This window comes from Lemur catta, chromosome 9 (assembly GCF_020740605.2).
Source record: "Lemur catta isolate mLemCat1 chromosome 9, mLemCat1.pri, whole genome shotgun sequence".
In the NCBI taxonomy this organism is placed as follows: Eukaryota; Metazoa; Chordata; class Mammalia; order Primates; family Lemuridae; genus Lemur; species Lemur catta.
This window is the reverse complement of record NC_059136.1, coordinates 67,345,165-67,356,241: the sequence shown is the minus strand read 5'-3', so window position 1 is coordinate 67,356,241 and position 11,077 is coordinate 67,345,165. Positions and strand designations below refer to the sequence as shown.

At 32.4% G+C, this 11,077-nt stretch overlaps 1 non-coding gene across 1 annotated transcript; it reads right to left on the bottom strand.

Moving 5' to 3' along the window:
• Window positions 1–506: 506 nt before the first annotated feature.
• Window positions 507–647, bottom strand: LOC123645274. The gene has a single exon (XR_006737473.1). It is a non-coding gene; the product is annotated as a U4 spliceosomal RNA (small nuclear RNA).
• Between the last annotated feature and the right edge of the window lie 10,430 nt (window positions 648–11,077).

Below are 11,077 nucleotides of genomic sequence, written 5' to 3'. Positions count from 1 at the left end.
TCTACATGCTAGATTTAATGCTGTATTTGTTCAGGTATTCTTTCTTTTTCTTTAATAAAATTTCATATGTGTCAGTATACGTTTTACACAATTTTGTTAGATTTATTTTTAAATAAACTATAACTTTATTGGTGTTATTACAAACTTTTTTATTATTTCTTATCTTTTTAATTGGTTGTCACTCTTGTTAAGGGACAGCGATTGATTTTTGAATGCTGGTTTTCATTTTTGCTAAGAGCTGTAGTTGAACAGTAATGTTATTGATATTTAATTTTTAGCATATTTGATTTTCCTCCTTTATACTCTTCAACAATAATGAAAGTTTAGTCTTTTTCTTTCTGATTCCTCATTATCCTTTAAATGCCTGAAGAATCTGTAGTGATGGTACTTTCTCATCCCTGATACTGGTAATTTATGTTTTCTGTTTATTCTGATAAATTTGTCTAAGAAGTGTTTCCATTTTATTGGTTTTTTATTTTTTATTTATTTATTTTTAAAAAATTCAGTCTCCGTAGAGACTGTCAAAAATTACCAATGCCGACTATATTTTAAGTCATCATGGCAGGGGATTGGGAAAAGTTTTCAATTAGCAATAATCGTGCCTCGGATAAACCTCATTGGCTACGATACTGCCAGTGCGCAAAGCTGGTTTTTTAAAGAATATGTTTTTCTAAGTTTCTTTGTTGCTTTTATTATTTATTTCATTTTCTCCTATTCTTATCTTTATCATCACCTTTCCTCAGCTTAATTTGGATTGTGTCTGCTTTTCTTTTACTAGTTTTTGAGTACATTTAATGTGAGAATTTCTTCTTGTAATATGAACATACAGTATTATAAATTTTTTCCCTAAGTACTGATCTAGCAGCAGCATTCTTAAATTTTTAATTTGTTGTTTTGATTTTTCTCCAGTTCAAAAATACCTCTTAATTTATCACCCATTTCTTCTTTAATCTATGAGCTATTAATAAGTATGTCACTTAGTCTCCAAATACTTGGAAATCATTTTGTTATTAACTACTAATATCGTTCCCTTTTTTGTCAGAGAATATACCTTTTAAGATATGAATCCTTTTAAATTTGTTGGGACTTATTCTATAGCACAGAATGTAGTCTAATTTGGTAAATGCTCCATGTGCATTTGAAAAGGATGTATAGTCTATCGTTGTGTGGAGTGTTCTATCATTGTCCATGAGGTGAGGTTGTTGGCAATGTTATGTAAGTGTTCTATATTCTTACTGATTTTCTTTCTACTTATTGATTATTGATATATTGGTATTCAAATCTCTACTTTGTTGATTCATCTACTTCTCCTTCCAGTTCTATTAGTTTTTATCTCACATATTTGAAGTTCTGTTAGAGTAAATAAATTTTTAGTATATTTATGTCCTTTTGATAAAACAAGTCACTGCTCATTAGTAAATGACCTTCATTAACCCTAAATTTTCTTGGCCCTGGATTTTACTTTATCTAGTATTAACACAACCACTCTAAACTTTCTTTTACTATTGTTTACCTTTATTCATATTTTACTTTTAACCTATTTGTGTCTTTCTATTTAAAAGTAATTCCTGTAGGTGGCATAAAGTTGTCTTTTTAAAAATAATTTAACAATCTTTGCCTTCTATTTGGGATGTTTAGATTATTTTCATTTAATGTGAATACATGATTAGAGTTAAATTGATCATTTTGTTGCTTGCTTTCTATTTGTACATCTGTCCTTGTTTCTCTTGTCTTATTTTTCTGGTCTTTTTCAAGTAATTAAAAATATTTTTTTATCTTCTTCACTCGGCTTAAAAGTCATGATGAAAACCATCAGTCTAGGTATATCTGGAGAGGACAAAAAGGGTTGAAGCTCTTCCAAAACAAACATTCCCAGAAAACAAATAGTAACCATGTGAACGATCTGACAGTTCCCTGGAAACCCCTACTCACAAGGCTTTTCTTTATTTGACTTGACCCAGGGCTTACTCAGTGAAAACAGCCTTTTCCCCAATGAGAGGAAGAGTATCAAAAACAATAAAAGTGTCAAAAACAACAAGCATTTAATATCACAGCTACCTAGAGCAGTGATAAGAATTGGGGCAAGAATTTACCACTAAGCAATATTTCTATGTAACAAAACTGCACCTGTACCCTTTAAATTTAAAATTTTTTTAAAAATAGAATTGGGGCAAACAGGAAGGTGTCCAAAGGAAAATAAAAAACTTAAAAGGAAAACCTGGGGAATAAAATAAAATCATACAAATTATGTTCTCTGATGACTACTGAATGTAATGTTAAAAATTAATAACAAAAGGATATTGGTAAATTTACAAATATGTGGCAATTGAATATCACACTCCTAAGTAAGCAAGATGTCAAGAAATAAATTAAAATGAAAATTAGAAAGTGCTATGCAATGAATAAAAATGAAAACACACCAAAATGAAAATTAGAGAATGTAGCTAAAGCATTGCTTAGAGAGATATTTATAGCTGTCCATATCTATATTATAAGAGATGGCAGATCTCAAATTAATAACATAAACTTCTAATTTAATTAACTAGCAAAAGAAGAACAAACCAATGACAAAGCAAGCAGGAGGAAGTAATAAAGATTAAAAACTGATAGGACAAATGTGTGAAACCACAAGTTATTTCTTGGGGAAAAAAATCAATAATATTAATAAACCTTTAACTAGATAAAGAATAAAAAAGAGAAGTCTCAAATTACTAAAATAAATAAATAAAGGACATTATTACTGAACTTACAGAAATAAAAATGATTATAAGGGAATACTAAGAAAAATTTTATACCCACATATTTCACCTAGAAAGATACAAACCCCCAAAAATGTAAACTACCAAAACTGACTCAAGAAGATATAAACATTCAAATAGGCCATAACCAGCAAAGAGTATAAGTTAGTAATGCAATGTTTTCCCACACAATACCAAGGCCCATATGGTTTAACTGGTAAATTCTACAAAATGTTTAAAGAGGAATTAACAGCAACCCTTTACAAACTCTTTCATAAACAGAGAAGAGGAGGAAACACCTCTCCATTCATTTTATGAGGTCAGTATTACCCTGTTACCAAAACCAAGCAAAATTATCACAGGAAAAGAAAACTGTAAACCATTATTGCTAATGAATATAGATACAAACATTCCCTACAAAATACTAGCAAATCAAATCAAGCAACATTATCCAAGTAATTCATAGTTGGCTTAAAATATGAAAACCACCACACAATTATATCAATAGCCACAGAAAAAGCACCTTTCAACTGATACCACTTTCCTCAGCCTAAAGGACTTCTTTCAACATTTCTTGCAGTGTAGATGTGCTGGTGACATTTTTCTTTCAGTTTTATTATGCCCAAAAATGTATTCAACCTAATTTTTAAAGATGCTTTTGTTGGGTAAGAATTCTAGCTTGGCAGTTTTCTCCCCTTTAATGATATTTCTTCACTATGTACCTGCATGGATTGTTTCTACAGGATATCTGTTGCTGTTCTTATATTTGTTCTCTGTATGTAATTCACCTTTTATCTCTAGATGCTGTTTTAGATTTTCTAATTTTAACTGTAATTAATTCAATAATTCTGAAATTTAGTTATAATTTGCTCTGGTGTAATTTTCTTTTTCCTAGGATTCATTAAACTTCTTGGATCTGTCAGTTTATAGTTTTTATTGATTTTGAAAACACTTGGACATTATTTCATCATTTACATTTTTCTGTTCCCTTCTCTCTCAATTGAGGACTCTAATCATGCCTGTGTTTGCTTAACATTTTCCTGGATCTCATTCATCCTTTTTTCTTTCTTCCTCTGTGTTTTATTTTGACCATTTTCAATTGCTAGTCTTCCAGTTCATTAATATTTTAATCTACTACGTTCAATCCTATGTCATCTTCCTCTAGTGTATATATTTTCTTCTGAGACATACTCATTTTCATATTCCAGAAGTTTGATTTGAGTCACTTTTTATCTTTCATGTCTCTACTAAGATTTTCAACATATGAAATATAGTAGGAACCCCTTATCCATGGTTTCACTTTCTGCAGTTTCAGTTACAAGTGGTCAACCTTGGTCTAAAAATATTAAATGGAACATTCCAGAAATAAACAATATATAAGTTTTAAATCATGCATCATTTTGAGTAGCATGATGAAACCTTGTGCTGTTCTGTTCGTCCCAGCTGGGATGTGACTCATTCCTTCATCCAGTGTATCCACACTGTGCACACTACCCACCTTCTAGTCACTTAGTTGCCCTCTTGGTTATCAGATCAAAGATTGCAATATACCCATCAATCCATGAGTGGATTAATAAAATGTGGTATATGTATACCATGGAGTATTACTCAGCTATAAGAAATAATGAGGATATAGAATCTCTTATGTTCTCCTGGATAGAGTTGGAACCCATTCTACTAAGTGAAGTATCCCAAGAATGGAAAAATAAGTACCACATGTACTCACCATCAAATTGGTTTCACTGATCATCACCTAAGAGAACATTCAGGAATAACAGTAATCGGGTGTCGGGCAGATATGGGTGGGGGAGGGGATGGGTGTATACATACATAATGAGTGCAATGCGCACTGTCTAGGGGATGGACACATTTGAAGCTCTGACTGGGGATGGGGGGACAAGGGCAATATATGTAACCTAAACTTTTGTACCCCCACAATACGCTGAAATAAAAATAAAAAAAGATTGCAATATCACAATCCTTATGTTCAAGTAACCCTTATTTTACTTAATAATGGCTCCAAAAAAGTATTAACGGACACTGATGCTGGCTATTCAGGTATGCCCAAGAGAAGCCATGAAGTACTTTCAACTGAAAAGGTGAAAGTTCTTGACTTAATGAGGAAAGAAGAAAAAGTCATATGTTGAGGTTACTAAGATCTACAGTAAGAATGAATCTTCAATCTGTGAAATTGTGAAGAAAAAAGAAATTCATGCTAATTTTGCTGTTGCATCTCAGACTGCAAAAGTTATGGCCACAGTGTGTGGTAAGTGCTCACTAAGATGGAAATGGCATTAAATTTGTAGGTGGAAGATGTGAATAGAACATGTGTTCTGATTGAAGACAATGTGTCACACTAGATTAGTTTAATCTTACTGAAATTATACTTTATCATAGGTATGTATATGTAGGGAAAAATATAGCATATATGGGATTTAGTACTATCCACAGTACCAGGCTTCCACTGGGGGTCTTGGAGTGTATCCCTTGTGGATAAGAGGGACTACTGTACAGTTATAAGTGTTAATATCTTTGGTAATTCTGGCATCTCTGTCTCTTCTTTCACAGTTTTGACTATTTGCCTCATTATGAGTCTCATCGTTATGTTCCTTTGAATGCCAGATAATCTCTGATTGGATGACTAACATTGTGAATTTTACCTATTTGGATGATTGATATTTTGGTGTTTCTATAAATATTTTTGAACTTTGTAATGGAATTTAATAAAGTTACTAGGAAAGCTTTGATTCTCTAAGACCTCATTCTTAAGACTTTTTAGGAGATATCCAGGTAGCAACTAGTCTCTGGCTAATTCTTCTCCATTATTAGGATAATACTCTTCTACATTTTCTGCCCAAGGCCTCTCTGTGAATTTTGAGGTTTTCCATTCTGGGTGATGGCAATAGTTAGTATTCTTTGCCCTGTGTGAATGTCAGATACTGTTTTTCTGTAATTCCTTCAGAGAGCTTTTTCCCTGGCTTCAGATAGTTTCTTCAAATTCATGGACTTTTTAATATTTCACTGACTACTCAAGGGATACTCCTTGCACATCTCCAAAGTTCTCTCTTATGTGGTATTGTACTTTCTGGAATTCTGTCTGGTGGACTTTCCACTTTGGTCTCTTGAGCTGTCAGCTTTATCTGCTCAGTTTGGCAAGTCCAAAGGGCTTCATTTGAGTTCCACCTCCCTTTGCTCTGACCTAGAAATGCTCTCAATGAAGTAATCTGGGGCATTTGCATCTTTCCTGTCAGAGATCACTGACCTTTGTTGCCTAATATACAGTGTCTTGAAAGCCATTGCTTAGTATATTTTGTCTTGTTTCTGGGTTGTTTCAAGTGGAAGAATAAATCAAGTACTTTTTACTATATCTTGCTCTTACATTCAAAAATTTCCATTTTTCTGTATGCCTACTAGACTTAGTATACTACCTTTAATTTTCATCTCAAAAGAGCTCATGCTCTGTTTGTGGTTGTTTAGGTTTTGGACATAATCTTTCTCTATGATTATAATGTGAAAGTGGCAGGCCAGCTTCTGCTTTATATAATTAGTTAAAATTTTTTTATAGGCAAAATTTATTATTCAAGTTTATACTTGTTAACATATAAAAAGTATGCTAATTTCATGACAATCTTCATCCAACCTCAACTTGTATTTGTTACATGTTTTAGTTATCTTATTGTTATTATGGATGTAGCTGATTTTTAATTAACACTTGTTAAAGCTTTTTACTCTGTATTTTTTACCAATTTCTTCTCATGTCTAACATTTTTAATTTACATATTGTGGTTCTATGTAGATCAAAATTAAAGTTTTATCACTATTAACTTGTTTAATATTGATTTATCTTTTATAATCCTATCAGTATTTAGAGTTACCCCAAATCCAAATTAACAGAATAAAGGGAAAACACTGCAATGATTCATTTCTTTTTTTTTTTTTTGTGGTTCATTGACCTTTATTTTTGATGAATTGTATAGGTAATTATTTTGAACAATTAAGTTTATTTATTTATTTATTTATTTATTTTTATTTCAAGATATTATGAGGGTACTAACATTTTGGTTACATTTTATGACTTTGCCTCACCCAAGCGTGGATTAGAGGCATGCCCTTCCCCTCTACAATGCTCACCACATCCATTAGTTGTGAATTTACCCCGCCCCTAGACACAGGCCTAGGCAAAGAATTTTTGAAGAAGACCCCCAAAGCAATCACAACAGCAACAAAAATAAATAAATGGGACCTGATCAAATTAAAAAGCTTTTGCACAGCCAAGGAAACTATCATTAGAGTGAATAGATAGCCTACAGAATGGGAGAAACTATTTGCCCTCTACACATCCAATAAAGGGCTGATAACAAGAATCTATCTAGAACTTAAAAAAATCAACAAGAAAAAATCAAACAACCCCATCAATAAATGGGCAAAGGACATGAACAGAAACTTTTCAAAAGAAGATAGAATAATGGCCAGCAAACATATAAAAAAAATGCTCAACATCTCTAATCACTAGAGAAATGCAAATCAAAACCACAATGAGATACCACCTAACCCCAGTGAGATTGGCCTCTGTCAAAAAGTCCCAAAACAACAAATGCTGGCAAGGATGTGGAGAGACAGGAGCACTCTTCCACTGCTGGTGAGACTGCAATGATTCATTTCTGCAACGAAGTAGGCTTAGCAGATTAGAGAGCAAACCAAGTGCATCAATGCTAAGAAATCTACACTGTTTTCCACTGCTTAATACAGCAGATTGTATCCATAGGTAATTTCATGGCTTTTTCACAGTGTCTTGTGCCCTTGGAATACTTGTGAGTACTCTTCTCAGGAATTCACTACATGTCAGTTCTCCAAGGTTTCCTTCATTAGGTGTGTCTAGTAGTTATTGCAATAGTATTTAACTAAGAGCCCCTAGGTTTTCTCTTATGTGATGAGTAATGCTTCCTAGTTTGGAAGACTAGTGCATATTTCCGTTTATTTATGTTTTCTTGATAGTGGAGTGAACACTTGATTGGGAATGGAGTTCAGGGTTAGAGTTGATAGAGTTACATTTCTGTAAGTAAATTTACCCTCAAGTTTCCAGCATGTACTAGTATCTGTTTAAACACAGCTGTTATCTAACTTATTTGTGTTATTTTATTCCTCTATAAAAGGGGATTATTATTAGTAGCTATAGCATGATGGTTATATGAGTTAATATTTTCAAATGGAAAGCCCAATACCTGACACAATTTAAGTGCTTAGTAAATGTATGCTATTATGATTACCATTAACTATTGTGCAAAAAAAAAAAAAAAAAAAAATCCAGAGAAAAGCTTTCAAGATGGATTTGCACCTATTTGAGGCTCTATTTCTATTGAAATTTAAAAAATCCTTTCAATATAGTGATTATAAGAGAAAAGTAATGGTTAATGATGGAATAACCCTACATGACAAATAAAAGAATTGAAACATTTGTATTCATAAAATTTTAAGAAAATACCATTCCCTATAAATGTTAAGGTATCTCTTGCTTTTTAATTAATGCTTAAAATTGATATGTTTTATTTTTATAATTTCAGAGAAGATTAAAATGCATGAGTTTATAAGAAATTAAATTAAAATTCAATAGATATTTTCTGGGGAAAAATTAAGAACACAAGATTTCCTTACCTCTCTAAGCCTCCATTTTTGTTTTTGTTTTTATTTTTACTATAATATGAAGATGATAATATTTAGCTCACAAGAATATGGCACATGCTAAGTTCTCCATAAATAATAACTACCAAGCCAGGCGTGGTGGCTCACGCCTGTAATCCTAGCACTCTGGGAGGCTGAGGTGGGTGGATCGTTTGAGCTCCGGAGTTCGAGACCAGCCTGAGCAAGTGCGAGACCCCCGTCTCTACTAAAAACATAGAAAGAAATTAGCTGTACAACTAAAAATATATAGAAAAAAAAATTAGCTGGCATGGTGGTGCATGCCTGTAGTCCCAGCTACTCTGGAGGCTGAGGCGGTAGGACTGCTTGAGCCCAGGAATTTGAGGCTGAGCTAGGCTGAGGCCACGGCACTCTAGCCTGGGCAACAGAGTGAGACTCTGTCTCAAAAAAATAAATAAATAATAACTATCATTTCATAAACAAATGAAAAAGATATCCATATCAATAACCACTAAGGAGGCACAAACATAATTCCAGGGAGTCTGGAGTATGTTTTCTGAGGACATATACAGGAGCTGCATTCATGAAGAAAGTTCTTTGTTTAATAAGGAATGGTTTTTGTTGTTTGTTTTTAATCTTTCTTTTTACTGTTTCCCATGTTGATTAATAAGTTGTCTAAATTTTAATAAGTTTTTAAATGTCAAAATGTGTCTATTTTTATAGATCTTAAACCCCATATTAACAGCATATGTAACATATTGAAGAGAGAGCATTATTTTCTTAACCAGCCATAGAATTAATTATAAAGAAATTTTTTAGTTTGATGTCATGATTTTATGTGACACTAAATTTTATTTAAAGCAGCAATTGTCTTCTTAATATAACACAATATTCATACTGGATAAAAGTCTTCTACACAGTCTTGCTAATGATTAAAATGATATTTTTGAAAGGCTATATTCCAGATAGAGTTTTTCAATATGCATAAAAGGAAAGTTCCATATATTTTTGGAATTTTGTGATTAAAAATAGAATAAGTAGAATTTAGAAAATATCACTTAGGATTTACTAAGATTCCAGCCTTGTCACTACAAATAATAAAAAAAACAAAACTAGGCTCTTTACACTGTCTTAATAAAATATAAAAGGAAATGTTTATTAAATAAAAGGAGTTTTACCTCAAAATAAAACTTGTGATTGGCCTGTACTTTCAACTTATGACATCAGACAAAGCAAACCATAAATAAAAATAGCAGCAATATTCATCATACCTAAATAACAACTTAAAGAACTTAGAATTAAGTTGCATTTTTATACAAACGCTAGCATATGCTCATTTATCATGAAAATTCTTTCTGTTCAGTTTTGAAAAAAAATGAATACTATATGCTTTGCAAGGAAAAATATTCATTGATGCCATCTTTCCATTCGCTCTCAGGCAAACCTTTCCTCCTGTAGAGCATTTGATAAATAATAAGAACCCTTTTAACCTTGAGAGCATTCTGGAAACCAAAGAAAGATAAAGCTATAATTTCAGTAGGCACTGCCCGTTCCCACTCCCTGCTCGGAACTATGGCAGTGATTGATGGTCAGCAGAATTATTTTGACCTATACCTTCAGAAGGATCTTACTAACCTTAACCTCTGTATTCCACTTAGTTTCTATCTTGCGTCAGAATGTATTTACCATGTTTACATTCGGTGAATAAGTGATTCATTCTCAATGAGTTTTCTTTCAGGAGCATCTCCCCAAACCTCAGGAAGGCCTCATAAAACACTAACATGCATCATCAGTCAAAGATTTTTTAAAGACCTCACTAAATACATAGAATAGAACTCATATGTCAAAATGACAGTGTAGCCCACTGAGGAAAGGAAGCATATGTCCAAAATAGAATATGACTGCTTTACTACAAAGTATTATAAGATAATTTATACAAAATTGTTTTGAATTTTTTTAGTGAACCTAATTATTATTCAAAAATTTTCCTTTTCATCAAATAAAATCCTATCCCATTGTGCACTTAACAATATTGGACTTAACTTTTCTGATTTGTGAATCATGTGAAAGCAAATGAAACAAAGTTCAGGTCCTAAATTTGGAGAATATGAATGACAACAAAACTGTTAAGTTTTTTTTTTTTTACAGAGTTTTAAAGGTAAACCTTTAAAGAACATGCCACAATTATTTGTAACCATCAACTTTGTAAAGAGCCAATGTTCATCACGTTAGTAGAGAAAGTTTGGCTTTTTTTCCTTCCATACTTTCTGACAATTTTACAAATTATATTTACTTAAGGCCACTTGGAATTTAAAAATAACCCAGGTAAAGTAAGAGTAAACTGTTTTGCCTCTGTTTTATTTTTCACGTCCTTGTCATCTCTCCCTCCCCTCCATATTACTATTTTTCTTGGTATATCTGCTTCACTCATTATTCTAAGTTTTTGTGAAGTTCTTAATGATAGCAAGTTCATGGTAGCCAGGGAAATCAACAGTTCCACCTCTTTTGAATGCCATTCTTTAAAACTCATGCTGTAAGTTCTTCAATGTCCACAGCTAGCAGTTTTAATCTTTATTAACTATGGCCCAAAGCCAGATTACTGTTAAGTGTTCTACTCGCCTATCCCAAGATACATGCAAAATCGGGGGCAAAACAGTGAACTAAAAGGCAATTGTGATTATTCTGAATAGTCATAATTGCAG